We start from the raw sequence: 19,134 nt of genomic DNA, 5'->3' as shown, positions 1-19,134 counted from the left end.
AGGCGGCCACGTAGAGATGGCGCTACAGGATGAGAAGCAGAGTTGCAGTTGTGCGCATACATAACACATACGACCTCGGACGTTGTGCAGGACGTAAGACTCGCGCTTTCACTTTGCAGTCTGTCACCCATACTTCCGCTCCTGGTTTGAGGACTGGCAGGGGAAGAGCCCTATGATGACTATTGAAGTACCTACGCTGCCGCTGTCGGAGGGTGACATCGCGATCTCTAAATTTTTGCAGGCTCACCTTCTGGGGCAGAAGACTCTTGGGAGGGACAGGGACTCTTGTGCGTAGCCGCCTGCCCATCAGAAGCTCTGCAGGGCTTTTTCCCAGTGGCCCTGGGGTGTCCCTGTACGCTAGAAGCGAAAGATAGGGGTCCTTAGCTTTTATAATCAGCCGTTTAATTGTTTAGACCATCATTTCTACTTCCCCATTTGCCTGAGGGTATCTGGGGCTCGTCGTCACAGTGCGGAAGCCATAGTCGCGAGCAAAAGACTGGAATTCCTGAGATACAAATTGTGTTCCATTATCCGAGATGACAACCTCTGGTATGCCATGTCTTGCAAAGAAACGTTTAAGGTGCATAATGACAGTGACACTTTTTGTCGAAGATAGCAAGGCTACCTCTGGGTATCTAGAAAAATAATCTACTACCACCAAATACCATTTTCCCTCAATATGACAGAGATCAACACCTAGCTTTTGCCAAGGACGCTGTGGAGTGGTTGTCGGAATCATTGGTTCCGACTTTTGTTGCCTGTGTTCCGCGCACACTGGGCAATCAGTTACCAAAGCTCTCAGCTGGCAACTCAACCCAGGCCACCATACGGACTCTTTGGCTCGAGGTCTGCATTTCTCGATTCCTTGGTGACTCGTGCAAGCGCGTCAAGGCCTCCGCGCGTTATTTTTGTGGAATCACCAGTCGCACACCTTTGAGTAGCACGCCTTCAGCGACTGTTAGCGTTGCTCTTTCCTGCCAGTATGGACGCAAGACCATCGACAGCGATGAGAACTTGGGCCAGCCTTCCAGGCTGAATTTTGTGAGAGCTTGACAGACTTCATCGGCTGCTTGTTCAGCTTTGACTCGTTCAAAAAGGCTAGCCTGGACGGCATTTGTCAAACAGTCCGAAACGAATTTGGCGACTTCGCCAATACTCAGCGCATGAGCATCAATTTGGTTTCCCTGAATCGGGGCTCTAGACAATACATCTGCAGTAACGAGGCACTTATCCGGGACATGCACAACCGTAAAGCTGAACCGCATAAGTCTCATGCGAAAGCGCTGAATACGAGGAGGCAAAACATCTAAATGTGATTTTCCCAACAACGTTACAAGTGGTTTGTGGTCGGTTTGAAACAAAATTTCAAGACCTTTGATGTACCCTTCGAATCGTTCTGCCGCCCAAGTCATTGCCAACGCTTCCTTCTCAATCTGAGAGTATCTGGTTTCGGCAGGCGTCAACGAGCGTGACGCAAATGCAACAGGTCTTTTTTCATTGTTTGGTTGAACTTGTATCAATACGGCCCCCAAACCGAATGATGACGCGTCAGCGGCAAGAACCGTAGGGTACTTTACATCATAGTTAGCCATGACGCGCTTCGAAGAGAGAACGTCTTTGACGTACGACAGCGCTTGCTCTTGGGCTGGTCCCCACTTCCATTCGGAACCCTTCAAAAGCAAGCGACGTGAAGGCGCCGTTTTCGAAGCCAAATCTGGTATGAATCTTGCCAGATGATTAGCCATACCGAGCAGCCGTCGAACGTCAGACACGTTAGTCGGCGTCGCCAGTTCTTTGATAGTACGAACTTTTTCAGGATCCGGCTTGATGCAATCTTTACTAAGCACACAGCCAAGAAATTTTATCTCAGTTACCCCAAAGGAACACTTTTCTTTGTTTAGCGTAACACCGGCACTGGTGAGACGATCTAAAGTTAGACGCAGGCGTTCGTCATGTTGAGCCTTGTCGTTACCAAAAATGAGCACATCATCCATCAGGTTTATCACGCCCGGAATTCCTTCAAGTATCTGCGACATTTTCTTCTGAAAGATCTCGGGTGCCGACGTTATTCCAAACGGCAGTCTTTGAAAACAGTATCGCCCAACTGGCGTTATGAACGTAGTTAACAACTGGCATTCGGGCGACAACTTAATCTGAAAGAAGCCAGAGTTGGCGTCCAACTTCGAAAACAAAGACGCACCACCTAAAAGACCGAGGCTATCATCCACAGTCGGCATGACATAGCGTTCGCGAAGTACGCTTTTGTTTAATTGAGTCAAGTCAACGCAAATACGAACCGCTCCAGATGGTTTGAGTACTGGCACAATTCCTGCACACCATTCTGTTGGTTCTTCTACTTTGCGGATCACGCCATCTCGCTCCATACACTCGAGCTCTTGCTTAACTCAGTCACGCAAGGGTAAGGCTATGCGACGCGCAACATGAATTACAAAAGGTGTCGAGTTCGGCTTTAGTCTAATTTTGTATTCTCCTTTTATCGCTCCTAGACCACTGAAAAGCTGCGGGTAGGAAGCTTCGACAGCTGCGGCGCTACTGACCGATCGAGTCCGCAAATTTAATAACTTTCACAGCCTCAAGCGCTGGCAGACCCAAAAATACGGAGCGTAATGGTGAGACCACGTACATGATTTGCTGTACAGTGTTTTGTTTCCACTGGATAGTGGCATGACGACGATGACACTGACAGTTTGGATCCTGGACCGCCTTTAAAATGTATGCGTCAAGTTCCGCCCATTGCAGTGCAGGTCTCAAATAATGTTTTCCGAGTAGTAACATCTTTAACAGAGGTCGCCGGTTCGAGCCGACAACACGCCGGATTTCCGCAGCGGTCGTCATCTCGTCCTCCATCGGCCTTCGTAGCGGCTAGTGGCAAAGCTCTCTTGATAAATAAGACTGCGAAGCGTGCTTTCTTCGCAACCAATTTAAGGTAATTCTTTTTGGACATTGTAACGATCCTGTCATATTTATCGGATGATGGAATTCAACTGCTTCAAGTGGATCACTTGTTTATGTTACTTGGATAAGAAGATTGTTTTCTCGTCCTCGTTTGAAAGACCTCTCCCTCGCTTTTCTTCTATCATGGGACTTTTCCGCCGTGGCAGATTTCAACTGAGCTCAAAGAAATGCGGTTTTGTGTAAAGGCGCGCAAAACACCTGACGACACAATGACGACGAGGGGACGAATCGTATCCAATGTTTGTCCCTGGGTTTTCGTGCCCTTAATATTAATAATGCACTGTAACTAACTAGCCCAAGTACAAATTCTCTTAAAGCAGTTTTGGTCGCCGCGATAAATTCAAATGTGCCATGTTTCAAATGTCATGCGAGCCAAGAAACAAAACGTGCAAATAGAAGTGGCACCGAGCTGCCCACAATGTGAAAGTCGCGAATCTACACGGCGTGTCAATCGTGTCAATATGTCAATATGTGTCAATCGTGTTTTCTGCCCCACGAAAGCTTGCACAGCTATGGGTGCGCGTTGCGGGATATAAGAACAGCTCTTGCAACAAAAAGCATGGAGAGCAGTTCGTCATGTGCTGTGCTGGTGGGGTATACGAGGTGCCGGTGACATGCGGAAAAGCCTATGTGGAACAGACTCGATGGTGCGTAAATGACTGCACGGCTGAACATGCCCGATCTTTAAACGAACTAGGAGGTGTGCATCTTGCGCAGTATTGTTCTGAATACTTCGTGTATAACCAAGCAACAGAACATGTGCCGAGGGTAAAAAAAAAATGCTTGCACTGCAGAACTGTGAACCACGACATAGGGAGATAAAGATTCTGGGCAGGAGCAAAGATACGAAGTCACAGGATGTTTTGGAAGTGTTCTACATAAAAGGAAGGGAAAAGAGTGTGTGAGCGATACTTCGGTACGCCTTTTTAAAATCGAGGTATCATATCTAGGACGCTTTGGTTGATGCCAAGTACGTGTTCTTGCAATCTGCTCATGCTTTTGAGTTTTTTTTTTTTGTATTCGTTACCTTGTTACTGAGTAAAACCAGATGAAGTTGGCGATTGTCTTGCGTAGGTTTTACTTGTGCTTTATCTGTTCTATCTAACTCAAATGAACGTTCTTTTAGAACTTAAACTGTTTGGCCATTTTGGGAATGCCACCTGCGTCCAGCAACATCCCGAGAAAGTTCGCGTTGTAAGTGCTTTTCCATCTCCCTGTTCACCCGTGATGTCACCTATTTCATCCCAGACGGCCATAGACGTCCGACGGTCGACCGACGGCCGTCCGTTTTCGGACCTTCGGACATCCGACGGAAGTCCGGTTATGTTCGATATACGTACAGCGGACGTCCGTCGGACTATCGTTCGTGGATCCGGATCGCGTCCCACGGACGTCCGACGGGCAGCCGGAGGCGGACATTCGGACGTTTCCCGGAACATGCTTGCAGGGCCCGCTATTCGTGTAAAAACTTGCCAATAACATTCGTGTAAAGCTCAGCAAGCATGTGCCATGGAAATTTCAGTCACATACTAGTGCTCAATGCCTTTGTCGTGAGAGTAAAGCAGACAATAGAATATTACTTTCACACACAAAGCACTGAACAGTAGTGTGCAATTAAAACTTCCATCAAAGAGGCACATATGCTAGCTGAGCTTTACACAAATGCACCATTCCTGAAAACATGCTAAGTGCATAGGCATACCAGCATGCGAGGTTGAAAAAAAGCATTTTTTTGCCTTTATTGCAAAAACTGCATGCATAAATAGTCTACACTAAAAAAATATCTATGTTAAGGAATCGCATGGTAAAATGCAGGCCAACTGGAGTATTAAGAATCTACTTGAATAATTTTTTTTAATTATCCTGGGCCGTGACAGCTCTTCCCTTGGGGAGGTGGTGGAGGAAAAGGTATTTATTGAAACCTAATATTTCGGAATTAGCGAGGAGATGATCGAGTTCTCTGTGGGCGGTGTCGTGACGCTGGGGCTACGTCGACCCGGCCTTCACTTGGTAGCGTGCAGAGACTCGGGGTTGAAGTAGGATTGAATCTTCGAAGTTGGTGAAATATGTACAAGCAGGTTTAATGGCACTTTGAGAAACTTATTTACAAGATTATTTACACGAAAAAGAAGGGTACATCAGCAAAATGGCAAGCGTTAAGAGTTCATAGCGAGAAGCGACTGGATGAGCCGTTTACCCAGGGCCCAGAGCGACATTTCGTGCTCTGCAGCGTCCTTAAAACCCCCTATGTCCAGCCCCTCTCTGAAGATGCTGACCAACCAAATCCAGGGCACGCCCCTCAGATATCGGCATCCAATCGAACACATCACTGCACTGATGGTCTGAAGCACTGACTGGCCCGGCATTGTTTCGTTGAGCCTGGTCACTTGTTGGCGGGAAAAGCTTGGGAACGGCGAGGAGGTACATTTCTACTCTTCAGCCAAGAATCGATAGGCAGCTGGTTCCGGCAAGTGGATTTACTTCTCAGAAACCCAAGTACACGTGCGCGCCGCATAGGGCTCCCAGCATTGTCCCTTTTCGACAATTGCAAATCTTTCCTGCATTCCCGGGAAATCACTTAATGGCCGTATGAGTCATGCTCCTTTCTTGTCCTGCACGTCAGCGGACATGTCACTCTGTCGTCTCCTTTGGATAGGAGGCATTCATCACTGGAGGATAGCACTTCTCCACTGGAAGGGTGAACAAAAGAAAGAAAGCACTTCCTGCTATTTCCCGCAGGGGGACGTTTCTTTGTGTTTTTCCAGATGTTCTCTTGACAGGGTCAATTTGGCATTTGCAGGTTGTCCACAAAGCAAAACAGGATTCCTGGAAACAGGCTCACTTAGAGCCAATGGACCATCACCACATATCCTCAGCACTTATTCATGCCCACAGGCGAACAATAGAGCGCGCAAATGCGGATGCACGGTCGTAACAGCCTCCTCCCCCGCCAGAAGAGTCACGGAGGGCAGCAGTCGCCGCTGCTGCATGAAGAGACGACTTAATGGCCTGCACGTGAACGCTTGAAGCTCGCTGTTGCTTGTCGCGTTGTCTTGATTGTTGTAGGCCAAATTGCTCGAGCTGTCTGAAACTCAACCACATGTCTAAACAAGCACTCGGCTCCCGTCTGAAGAGACCAGGTCAAAAGAAAACTGCCATTGTTGTTCGAGAAAAGCCCACTCTCAAGACGTTCAGGACCCACGTATTCCTAGAAAACCAAACGTGCTGCTTTACATAGTCACACATATACAAGCGCACGAAAAAAAAAAAACCTGATTATCAATTTGGATACATGGTGAGGAACATCTCGGACCGCTTAGAAAGAGCGGCTAAGCGCGTCCGCATTCCCATTTAACTTCCCCTTTTTGTATCTTATTTCAAAATTGTACTGCTGTAAAATCAAGCTCCACCTAAGAAGGCGACTGTTCTTCGATGTCGCAGTTTGCAGCCAAGCCAGGGGACAATGGTCCGTCTCTACGGTGAATTTGGCCCCTCCAAGATAGCACTGCAATTTTTGAATGGCCCATACAATGCAAGCGCACTCTTTCTCTGACGCGCAATAAGCCCTCTCTCTAGAACTCAGTTTTCTGCTCAGGTAGAGCACCGGGTGCTCATTACCGTCGTCATCTCTCTGGCAGAGAACAGCACCTAGCCCTCGATCACTGGCATCACACTGGACCGTGAATTCTCGGTCATAGTCTGGAGCTCGCAATACCGGACGGCTAATCAGCACAGCCTTCAGGTTTACGAAGGAGGCTTCCTTTTGTTCGTCCCAGACTACATTTGTCGGTTCTGTCTTGCGGAGAGCGTCGGTCAGAGGGCTAGCCAAAGCTGAATAGTTAGGGATGTAGTGATTGTAGTACCCAGTCAGACCTAGGAATGCTCGAATTTCCGTCTTCGTGCTCGGCCGCGGGTAGTCTGCTACCGCAGAAATCTTAATCTCGCTGGGTTTCCTGAAACCCTGACCTACATTGTGACCCAAGTAGTCCACGGTCGCCCTTGCCAGGCAACATTTCTCGGCCTTTACGGTTAGTCCAGCTTGACGCAAAAGGCTCAGTACAGCTCTTAGATGTACCATATGGTCCGCCCATGAGTCGGAAAAAACCGCAATGTCATCTAAATAAGGCGCCGCGAATGTTTCACACCCCTTTAAAACCCTATCCATGAGTCGGGAAAAACAAAATGGAGCATTTTTGAGCCCGAAACTCATCATTGTTGGCTGGTAGCTGCCCGTCGGAGTGACGAAAGCCGCGTATCTGCTGGCGCGTTCAGTGAGCGGTACTTGCCAGTATCCTCGAGTAAGGTCCAGCGTAGTCACATATGCCGCTCTACTGACCTGTTCTACTCTCTCCTCAATATTCGGAATAGGATACACTTGATCCCTGGTGAGAGAATTTAGCTTTCGGTAGTCTACCACAGGCCTAGGGTCTTTACCTGGAGCTTCTACTAAGATCATAGGCGAAGCATAATCGCTTTCCGAGGGTTTTATTACTCCCAATTCCAGCATGCGAGTTACTTCCCTATCCAGAATTTCTCTTTGCCTTGGAGAGAATCGGTAGCACCTTGATCGCACTGGCACGTCTGAAGTCAGCTCAATATCGTGCTCAGTCAAATCAGTCCTGCCTGGCCTGTCCACGAAACAGGCCTCAAACTCTGTTATTATTTCGCCCAGATCGGACAGCTGGGATTTCTTTAGTTCTCCTCTCTGCTCCGTCTTTTTGAGAAGCTCCTGAGCGTTGCTTCCTTTTCCGCTGAGGCAAATCAAGTTGTCCCCCATCTCCTCGGGAAGGTTTAAAGTTAGATTTACCACGGCTTCCCTCTGCACATAAGGCTTCATAAGATTGCAATGATAAATGCGCACTTCTTTACGCCTACCGGGAATTTTCACTGCGTAGTTAGTGTTAGAAAGCTTTGCAACGACTTCAGCCGGTCCTTCCCACTGTACTTCGAGCTTATTCTGCCTTGAACTTCTCAGCAACATCACCTGGTCCCCGATACAAAACGTCCTTTGACGGGCTGACTTATCATAGTACACCTTGGAACGAGCCTGGGCTGACTTCATGCTGGCCTCAACGAGTTCCTTAGTGTTATGTAAGCGATGCAAGAGGTTCAGAATGAATTCTACTACTGTTGGGTCTTCTCCGCGCCCCTCCCAGGCTTCGCGCACCATTCGCAAAGGTGAGCGCAGTGACCTTCCGTACACCAACTCGGCTGGGCTAAATCCAGTGGATTCGTGCGGCACTGACCGCAAAGCGAAAAGCGCTGCAGGCAGGCAGGTATCCCATTCGCGCTTGTTTTCATAGCACAGTCCCCTCAGGACTCGTTTGAGAACAGAGTGCCATCTTTCTACGCTGTTGCTCTGCGGATGATGGATCGAGCTATGCACTACCTTAATGCCGCATTGCTCGAGAAATGAGGTGGTGAGGACACTCGTGAAAACGCTACCCTGATCACTTTGGACCTCGGAAGGGAATCCAACTCGTGCAAACACTGACAGCAGCGAATCCACTACACTCTCGGACGTCACCTCGCGCAGCGGAACAGCCTCTGGAAACTTTGTGGCTGGGCATAACATAGTGAGGATATAACGGTACCCTGACTCTGTCACAGGAAGTGGCCCAACTACATCTATTACTAACCGGTGAAACGGCTCGGTAATGATTGGTACTAACACCATCGGAGCTTTCCACTTATCTTGCGCCTTTCCAACCCGCTGGCACGTGTCGCATGACCGTACAAAATTTTCCGTGTCCTTAAAACATCCAGGCCAATAGTATTCTTGCAACAGCCTCTGCTTTGTTTTCCTTATTCCAAGGTGACATGACCACGAGCTGCCATGGGAAAGTCGCAGTAAGTCTCCGCGGTACTTTTGGGGAACGACTAATTGGTCCCGCTCTACTCCGCGCTTATCCTTGAATAAGCGATACAGCACTCCCTTTCTCATCTCAAAAGAAATGTTCTTTGCTGTCTTAGTGGCGCGGTGGCGCTCTCTTATCTCCTGTATCTTGGGATCATTGGCTTGCTCCATAGCTAAGTCCTCTCGAGTTCCACTTAAAAGTCTCGTGAGATTACTAGACACTGGCGGCAAGAGGTTACTCTCAAGAACGTCCTCATTCCGCGTCTCATCAAGCTCACTTTCAAGTAGACTTATCTGAGATGCCTCGCTCTCAAAGTTTTCTGACCTGCTATCTTCCGCATCTACCACTGTTTTAACTGCCGTTTCCTCCGCTGTGGATTTTTCTGGAATGAGCAGTGTAGCTAGTTCTCGCGCCTTTGAACGTGTTAAGGCTTGCACAACTCTGTCTCCGAAAAGGATGCCCCTCTTTCGCAGTAGCATGTCCGATTTGTTGGAGAACAAATACGGATAGCACTTAGGAAGCTTTCCTGAAACGGCAGCCTCGGTTGTCAATTTGCCGAAAGGGCCCTCGATGACCACGTTCGCGATTGGCAAGCACACACTCTGTTCCTCCACTACCTGGCGGATCCACGCACACTGTCCTGTATAGTCGGAAGGCGACACATACGCCGGATGGACAACATCCATCGTTGCGGCCGAATCGCGCAGTACCTTGCAAGGCTTCCCGTTGACTACTAGGTCATGCAGGTAGGGTTCTAAAAGCTGCATATTTTCATCGCAGTCCCTGACATACGAGAAAGCAATCTTTTCTTTCCGGCAGTTGACGGCAATGTGACCCTGCTCATTACACCTAAAGCATGTGAGCGGCTTCCTAGCCTCAAGCTTATTCTTTGTGTTCTGCACGTTGGTCACTTCCCCACTTTTCTCACTGCCGTCCTTTCTAGGGAATTTGCCTGAAGAAACCTTCATTTCTTCGTTTCCAACTCTAGCAAAGTGCCTTTCCTGACGGTTTTTCACACTGAACTTGGGATTGCGGGGCCTATCCACTGCTGGGTTGCTGAATTGTCGGCGCGAAGCATACTCCTCAATAAGTTCGGCAGCTTCAGTTGCCGACTTAATTTCGCCTCGGTCCTGTAACCAATTTCTTTCTTTTTCTGGGAGGCAGTTATAAAACTGCTCCAAAAGAATTCGCTCGACTACAGCGTCCCTATCACTGTAGGAATCTGTGCTCTTTAGCCACTCGCCCAAATTTACTCTTAAATTGTACAGGAATTCAGGGTAACTCTCGTCCCTGGACTTAGTAGCGTTCCGAAAACGTTGTCTGAACGCCTCGGCGCTAAGCCTATACTTTCTCAGAAGGCAAGCTTTGACCTTCTCGTAGTTGTCCGCGTCCTCCTTGCTTAGCCGCGCGACAACCTCCGCTGCCTCGCAGGGCAGAACCGTCAATAATCTCTGAGACCACGTGTCTCGCTGGAAGGACAGTTTTTCGCAGGTTCGCTCAAAGTTAGCCAAATACAGACCGATATCCCCTGATATCACATATGGCTGCATGTACTTTGACATCTTGAAATCTGCCTCCTTGTTGAGACGAGGTACCGCTAGCTGGGGACAATCGCCCGACCTCTTGCTCAACTCTAGTTCTAATTTCCGGAGCTCAATGTCTAGCTTCTTTTCCTCTCTTTCCCTCTCACGTTCGCGCTCCTTTTCCTCTTTTTCCCGCTCTTTCTGCTGTCTGAGCTGCTCCTTTTTTTGACCGATGAGGTTCCATGCTTCACTGAGCTCCTCATCATCGGTTCCCAAATCTGTGATTGCCTTTATAATCAAAGGTTTTCGTGCCAAACCACTTGTATCAATTCCCAATTCCTCACACAATTGCAACAGTTCCGGTTTCTGCAGCTTTTGTAGGTCCATGATCGCTCCGAGTGTCGGCTACTTCCAAAACAACAGTGCAAACTACCAAACCTAAAGGCGTTTCAACACTTTTTACCAGTTCTAAAATCTAACCCTGTTCTAGAACCTGGTCCACATCAGAAGAAAAGCCAAGCACTCACCCACACATGCGATCGATGTTCCGAGCTGCTTTCTTGTTGGCCGATTGTTGCTCCTGCTTGTTGCTTGAGATGCCACCTCCGATCACAAGATGTTGTGGCTTGTAGATTCTGATCCACCTCGAATCACCAGATGTTGTGGCTTGTAGATTCAGATCCCAACGCTGGTCACCAGTTGTCGTGACGCTGGGGCTACGTCGACCCGGCCTTCACTTGGTAGCGTGCAGAGACTCGGGGTTGAAGTAGGATTGAATCTTCGAAGTTGGTGAAATATGTACAAGCAGGTTTAATGGCACTTTGAGAAACTTATTTACAAGATTATTTACACGAAAAAGAAGGGTACATCAGCAAAATGGCAAGCGTTAAGAGTTCATAGCGAGAAGCGACTGGATGAGCCGTTTACCCAGGGCCCAGAGCGACATTTCGTGCTCTGCAGCGTCCTTAAAACCCCCTATGTCCAGCCCCTCTCTGAAGATGCTGACCAACCAAATCCAGGGCACGCCCCTCAGATATTGGCATCCAATCGAACACATCACTGCACTGATGGTCTGAAGCACTGACTGGCCCGGCATTGTTTCGTTGAGCCTGGTCACTTGTTGGCGGGAAAAGCTTGGGAACGGCGAGGAGGTACATTTCTATTCTTCAGCCAAGAATCGATAGGCAGCTGGTTCCGGCAAGTGGATTTACTTCTCAGAAACCCAAGTACACATGCGCGCCGCATAGGGCTCCCAGCATTGTCCCTTTTCGACAATTGCAAATCTTTCCTGCATTCCCGGGAAATCACTTAATGGCCGTATGAGTCATGCTCCTTTCTTGTCCTGCACGTCAGCGGACATGTCACTCTGTTGTCTCCTTTGGATAGGAGGCATTCATCACTGGAGGATAGCACTTCTCGACTGGAAGGGTGAACAAAAGAAAGAAAGCACTTCCTGCTATTTCCCGCAGGGGGACGTTTCTTTGTGTTTTTCCAGACGTTCTCTTGACAGGGTCAATTTGGCATTTGCAGGTTGTCCACAAAGCAAAACAGGCTTACAAAACAGGATTCCTGGAAACAGGCTCACTTAGAGCCAATGGACCATCACCACATATCCTCAGCACTTATTCATGCCCACAGGCGAACAATAGAGCGCGCAAATGCGGATGCACGGTCGTAACAGCGGCCTCCGCAGGCCGGGATTCCAGGAGCAGTTACTATCCTGTGCATTTGCTCGATCAGCTGTTGCTGGTCTTTCAGGCCTAAGATGGAAAGAGCAGGTTGGGCTCCTCCTGCAATAGAAGGGAAAATGAAATTCACGTTATCTGTGCTGAACTTTGATTACACATCTCCAAGGGCAACTGCCAGTTTCTCTCAATTGCTTTTTCCAGATGGCACTGAACGCATGCATCTCCATTCAGAACTGTCACATACTATATAGAAAGGTCATATAACTGCAGCAAAACCCATGCAGAATAACAAAAGACACAAACGTAGTTTGACCAGAACCTGGCATTCAGTATTTCAATGTTTTTATGTTGACTCTTTGAACATGCCACTCTGACCAAACATGGCATGTTATGCTTGCTGCTATGCGCCCTCAGCAATGCCCAAGTCATGGAGTGCACATGCAGAGAAACTAAGCATAAAGGATGCTGTATATGAACATAAAGCACAGCCAGAGCATTGCAGTATTACACAGGTACGCATTGGCGGCAGAAACCTGCATTTTGAGCGGTTTAACAGGCAGATTTCTAAAGTCATTGTTCCTGCTCTAAAAAGAAGTGATCAATAATAACATCATTTAAAATTGTTACCTTTTTGTTCTGTAAACTGCACATTTCGCTGGTTTCCATGTACCCTCTACTGAAGACATTCCCTGGGCGTGTCGGGGGTATATCGACATCAACATCTAGGCTACAAGCGTCTAGAAAGCGTCTCCTTAGAGCAGCTGCGACGAAGTAACTTATCTGATAACATGCAAGCTGCTGCAGCAGAATAAAGATAGACATTTGACATGTGGCTAAAGCCCAATGTGGAAGCATAGCCCGCCGCAGTGATTGCGCAGTGTTCATGCTTCTACAAGAGTTAAAAGTAAAGTTATTTATTTACCCACAGCGCTATATGTGACATTACAATAATAAGGCTTATAGTTACACAAAACACAAAAAGCTGACAACCACAAGCTCCTGATGTATTACCGGCAGCATGCAGCATGGATGTTAGTTACTGAAATATGGTTGCATAATTCTGGCAACCAGCTGTGCATGTATGTCATGGATTTCTCAACTACGCACAACAAATTACAAAAAAAATAATGGTATTTATAAATGCAGCCAGCTGTTCACAAGAAACAGTGTAGCGTTTTTATGGGGAAGGTAGTGGGCGCCAAATAAACTGCCCCTGTATAGGCACCTAATTTGCCCCTATGTAATATCGGGGACAAGTGTGTGGACTACACAAACTGCAATCAAAGCACATAACTTTCACATCGACCAGGAAACTCGGACCATACTTGTAGATGTGAAAGTTGAACGTTAGTTCTTTCATGTGTGCAAGAGAAATAAGGTCACAATTCGTTTACATCGCGATTCTAGTCCAAAATCTACAGACATACTGTCCAGACTTTCGCCCCCGCAGTATAAGCCACCACTTGGGTAAGAGATTAGTAAAAGAAGTGTATAAAAGACATTAGTGCTGTTGGACAGCCATAGCTATAAAAATGGTATTGACATTGGAGTACTACCTTAAGGCGGGGCCTAGGGCATTACAAAAGCAAGAGTTAGTGTCCGCTGGTCCTCATTTGAATGAACAAAAAGAGAGGGGGGGGGGGGAGAAATCTACCCCAATTACATGTTTTGAGTGACACCAAGCCGCAGTTAGTATTAAAGATATCACACAGTTTTGTGGAAGATTTGGGAGCGCTTTGCAGCTTTCTTACAGGATTGGACAAAAGAGCTCACCATCTTCAGAAAGGCACGTTATATAGAAATGAAAATAGTGAATTTACTGCATCTGGCCACAACAACTTGCACACGGAGAGGAAGATGAACTGAAAATTTTATACATGAATGTACGTATTTAAAACCATGATCTATGCCGAAGAGTAAAGAGATCAAAATCTAGCTCAGAACGAGTTCTCCAGGCCGCGGGGCCGTTTCATTAACTTCGGGACTCCGCCCACATTTCTTCTCCCCGATGACAACGAACTCGCACATGACTGGCTAACAAACATTTTGGCATGTCTTTCCACTTTCATAAGTTCTTCACCCTCTCCCTAATACAAGCAATGCAAAAGGGACAACAAATTCGTTTCACAACAAACGGAATTTAGAGAATGGACCTCGAAATGATTGGCTCACTAGGTCACATGCCAGACTCTCTCCCCTAGGAAAAAAAAAGAAAAAAAAATTAGAACCCATCAAAACGGTGTCCCACGTGCGCAACCATTGCCCAAAGCTTGCATCCTTGGCGGCTCCTTTTACAGGGCAATTATTGGCGTCCGAGTCAGCACCATTGCGGACCACATCAGAACAGTCAACCCACATCCTCCCACTCCGCATCATACCGTCACTGTTACACACTTGCCCTTTTTCAACACCGCGATCTCCCACCATTGTTGACATCCAGGGTTAGAATTCTCAACGAGACCCCACTCAGCGCGCCTGCACTGAGTAATTGTCACTTTTATGGGCTCCCCAACAAGGAAGAGGGCCTTACACCCTTCAACCTGACAGTGTTTTTTCTTTGAACGATAAGCAGTTCTTCCAAAAGAGGTGCTCGTTTCAAAGCTGTGCTGCCTCCGGGTGATGGGTCCAGTCAGCGTACTAAGGACCCCTTAGTTGTATACTGTTCGTAAAGCTCCTTAAATAAAAATGAGCCCCCTACATGACACAGCAACGAGAACAAACTGCCTGTCCCCGCGTCTTCGACTGCGACAGCAAAGTCCTCGGAAGAGGGGACTTCTTTCCCTCTCTGCCTACGTTTCCGTTAAGCACTGTAGCTGCTGTAGCTGCCTCTCTGTGCGCGTCTCTCCGCCTCCTGTCCGAGGGCAAGTGGGAGACGGCCACAGCTGGGCATTGAACAGGTGACCCAAAAAGAGCAGACTAATAATGGTGCCTCGCATACCCACCGATCCCTTACAGAAATCATTAAAGAAATGAAAGCAACACATAAGATAACGCTACAATGTTTCTAAGTGCAAATTCGACAACTCCAAGTCATATAAATATATGTACATCTCTGCACATTAACTACACAGAAACAGTGCAGAGTAAACTAATAATTCAGTGTCTAGCAACACTATTAAAAGGGGATAAAGGCCACGGGGGGCTACGATTATTAGCACCGTTTTGCCTTTAAACTACAATAACATACTTGTTGCAAGCTTAAAATCAAAGATTCACACCTGTCCCACCCACAGCAATGGAACACACATCTGACTCAAGTCTGCAGAGAAAGAGCAAGCTAGACTATTGCAGACGCACCCTTGGTTATTTTTCTGGCATTTCTGAGGGTGAAGAATCTGACTTGTCAGTAGCATGTATATGAATAAGAATCCTATGACAGTAAATGCATCAGATTTTCTGGAGTGGCTTTTCTTTGCTGACCGCATATGAGGTGAGCTATAATTTATCCAACTTGTCCTAGGTTTATTCTATGAATAACAAAGCTATAGCAGGTACACAGTCGTCCACTCAGGCGGAACATGCGAGTGCGTGGCATGCACTTTTTGAGATGCCACTGCATCCATCGCAGCTGAACACTGTAGCGAAGAGGCAGACAGCGTGAAGTACCAGCCTCTAGTCCCTCTACCACTACTGGGGTCCCAAATTAGGGACCCCTTGTTTTTGTCAGGACAGGCCCCCTCAGGGTCAGCTAGTGAGTAACCTCCTGTATTTGTATCTGATGGCAATGTTTTCCACCACCACCCACAATACGCAGCTGCGCATCATAGCAGATGTGAAGCAACAGCTCCTGGTCCTTCTATGCATAAGCCACTTTGCCTTGATGCATGCCTGCGCACCATAGTAAAGAGGCAGACGACATGACGCAGCAGCTCATGGTGCCTTTACACATGAGCCCCCCATTGTACTTCGATACGCACCATAGCAAATATACACACTACGCCACACAGCTGCTCCTGGTCCCTCTATGCATAAGCCATTTTGCCTCAATACGCACCTGCGTACCTGAGCGAAGAGGCAGACGTGAAGCTGCAGCTCCTGGGCCCTCCATGCACAAGCCACTTAGCATCAATGCACGGCTGTGCACTGTAGTAAAGAGGCGAAGGACGTTAAGCAGCAGCTCCTGATCCCTCTACACATCAGCCATTTTGCCTCAATGCGCATCTGCACACCGTAACAAACAGCCAGATGTGACAAAGAAGCTCCTGGTTTCTCTACACATAAACCACTTTGCTTCAATGCACGTCTGCACACCGGAGCAAAGAGGCAGATGACGTGAAGCTGGAGCGGCTGGTCCCTCTACGCACAAGCCACTTAGCCTTGATGCATGGCTGTGACGGATGCATTGCTATTTTGCAAACTGCATGCCACACATTCCCATTCAAGCTAAGAGTGGACGACTGTGTCCAATGACAAAAAGTAACATGGTGGACAATGTAAAAAGAATTTGCTGCATAAAGTTTGTTGAAACCAGTTCTACATCCTACATGTAAACAAGCTATAACCTTAATGTCGAAGGGATGTCCTGTGTGTTTAAAATCATCACGCTCAAACAACTTCAACACTGACAATCATGATTCAATATTAATAATATAGATAATGATACAATACTCACTTTTAGCCATACCAAAGAAATGAGAATGCAAAGGGATGTTGCTGTTTTTCCCCCGTGGATGACAGTTTTCCATGTTCAAAGTGCTGCTTCCTGTTGGCCAACGAAATCGGCTACAGCAAATGGCATCTGAAAAATTTTCGGAAGCCTCATGCTAGTCTTCAACGAGAAAAGCATTGCCATACAGAAGCAGAACACAAATACTTTTACAACACACTAAAAGCACCAACTGCGGTGCTGTTTTTAGGATGACTAGGTAGAGGTTTTGCTGTAGCAAGCCAAATGTTAGCCTTCAATAAGGAAAGCATTCCCATACAGAAACAGAACACAAAAACTTTTACAACACATTAAAAGCATCAATTGCACAAATGCTTGTAAGATGACCAGGTACAGGTTTCTGCTATAGCCCACATCATGTGACCAGCGGTTATCAGAAGCCTTGTATGTGAGCATGATGCCCTAGATTCAATTTATGGCTATCACTGTATTAACAAGCATGGGTTTAAAGCTACTTTAATATGATAATCTAAGAACATGGTAAGAACTTTCAGTGCGAGACATAAGCTCAGTATCGTGCACTATAAGGTGCTGCATGGCTCTAGTGTAGCTTTGGCATTATCTCGCTGTCAATAATGCAGCGAAGTTCTGAGGAGCCTTTGAATATCTGTCAGGACAAAGCAACAACAATTTTGTTTTCATCTCACTTTTGCTGAACTCCTGTTTCTTTTTTGAGCCCGCGACTTGCATGGCCTCCCAGTATGCCTGTTTTGCATAAAAGAAGGCGTTGCGAGCTCACAGCCCAACTGTATCGCGGCGGCGGTATGTTAAATTCGTGCCAGAACAGCGCAGAACGGGTCAAGAAAAAGACAAGTGCTGACTTTTTTTTTCTCTCATCTCCTTGTCCGGTTGTTCTGCGCGGTTCGGTCCCACATGCATAACCAACATGCGCAAGGTGCTGTCCTGAGTACTAACCTTTAGTTATTTAGTAGCTACAGCCGTTCCTTCTAGAAACTGTAGTTGCCGTAAAGCTCGAGAGAGAAAGATCAGCGGCTGTCCATTAAAAAAAAAAAAAAAAAAAAAAAAAAACGCGACGTTTTCACAAGTGTAGGCATGTCGCACGATAGGCTCAGCACGTTGCGCATGGTTAACAAATTAACTCCTTTAAAGCTCGGGCAGGCACTCCTTCATCAGAGACAGAGAAGTTGCGCGGCTTACTGGCGCAGCGTCCAGTAATGCCGAGAAAGATGGCCCTCAGACTTGACTGCACTTTAGTTAGTCGGCGCGGAGTCATCCTGTCAGTCTCGCCTAAAACACTCGACCGTTCGGCTGCTGTACAGAGCTGTTTCCTTACCCAAAAGCTCACCATTATCGGTGCATCGAAAAGTTCCACTAAAGAAACAAAAGTTCGGTGAAATACTTACTTTGGAATCGGCGGGTGAACAAAGTGTGCCAGCCGCACCAAGCCACAGCAAAAACAATGCTAGCAGTGCATTACAGCCGTAGGTATTTGTAACTGCGCAGAAAGCAGAACACGTAAACGTGAAGCCATCTTCCATGACTAAACTTCAACTTGTCAGGTGAATTGGATTGGCTCATTTCAGATTTTTTTGAGGATAGGTTCGGTTTCGTTCTTTTTGAGCTTGCTGCTTGCTGCGTCTATTCAGCCACTGATTAAAATTTCACCGAAGCATCATGATAGAAACATGTTTAATGGTCATTTAACTTTTAATCAAAAATTTTTGATGGAAGAATTCAACGATGAAACATGCGGAAAATAAAAAGAACTGTTTAATGGAAACGCTTTCTATCGCATCGATTCGCTCTGGCATCATATAATGCAGACTTGACGGCATTACTGATTTATACGCAGTTCAGACGAGCACGACGACTACAAACTATATCATAGCTGTGTAAAAGCAAATCCAGTGGCGGACGTACGGCGGCTGTCCGCTGGGCGAACGGATTCGACCGTCCGTTTTCGTACGTACGCCGGAATTCCGGCGGACGTCCGAAATCGGCCGCCGAGTTGCGGCCGAGTTCGGTTGTCCGTCGGACGTCAGTGGCCGTCTGGGATAGAACTCTGTTCACACTAAACACGAATCCACCCAAGCCGGAGTAAATGGCTTGTCCTCTAACGTCCTCCCTAAACGAGGTTCGGTTTAGAACACTGGATTAAAGTAAAAGTTTACCCCAATAAAAACGGAGCACTTGCGGATGGTCGGGGGAGTTCAGTTGGGGTAGATTTTCACTCTGCAAAGTCGGATCAGTTCAGGCATGCATTGGCAGGTGATGTGGGGTAGATTTTTACTGCCAAATATACGGAGCACTTACGGTTCGTATAGAGAGCAGATGTTCACTCCGAAAAATACGTTCATTTGCTGCTAATATGAGACGTTTTTACCGCGGCTTTCACCAATGCTATTAGGTTCGAATCAATTTCGCAGTTGCAGAGAGCACATAGCCGATACGTGTAAGGGTTC

The 19,134-nt window shown here is 47.2% G+C and overlaps 1 protein-coding gene and 1 long non-coding RNA gene across 2 annotated transcripts in view; one reads left to right on the top strand and one right to left on the bottom strand.

The window, feature by feature from the left end:
• The window catches only part of LOC146172039 (acid phosphatase type 7), a 374,339-nt gene that overhangs the window by 341,892 nt on the left and 13,313 nt on the right, over positions 1-19,134 (top strand). The gene's annotated exons all lie outside the window — the stretch shown is intronic.
• Positions 11,434-18,644, bottom strand: LOC146172040 (uncharacterized). The gene is made up of 3 exons (XR_014702651.1): positions 18,076-18,644; positions 16,658-16,783; positions 11,434-12,147 (listed from the first exon to the last, which is right to left on the bottom strand). It is a non-coding gene; the product is annotated as an uncharacterized LOC146172040 (long non-coding RNA).

This window comes from Amblyomma maculatum, unplaced genomic scaffold (genome assembly GCF_055883805.1).
Source record: "Amblyomma maculatum isolate TAMU_Amacu unplaced genomic scaffold, ASM5588380v1 scaffold_15, whole genome shotgun sequence".
NCBI classification, from domain to species: domain Eukaryota; kingdom Metazoa; phylum Arthropoda; class Arachnida; order Ixodida; family Ixodidae; genus Amblyomma; species Amblyomma maculatum.
The sequence above is the reverse complement of the archived record's forward strand: the minus strand, read 5'-3'. Positions and strand labels throughout refer to the sequence as shown.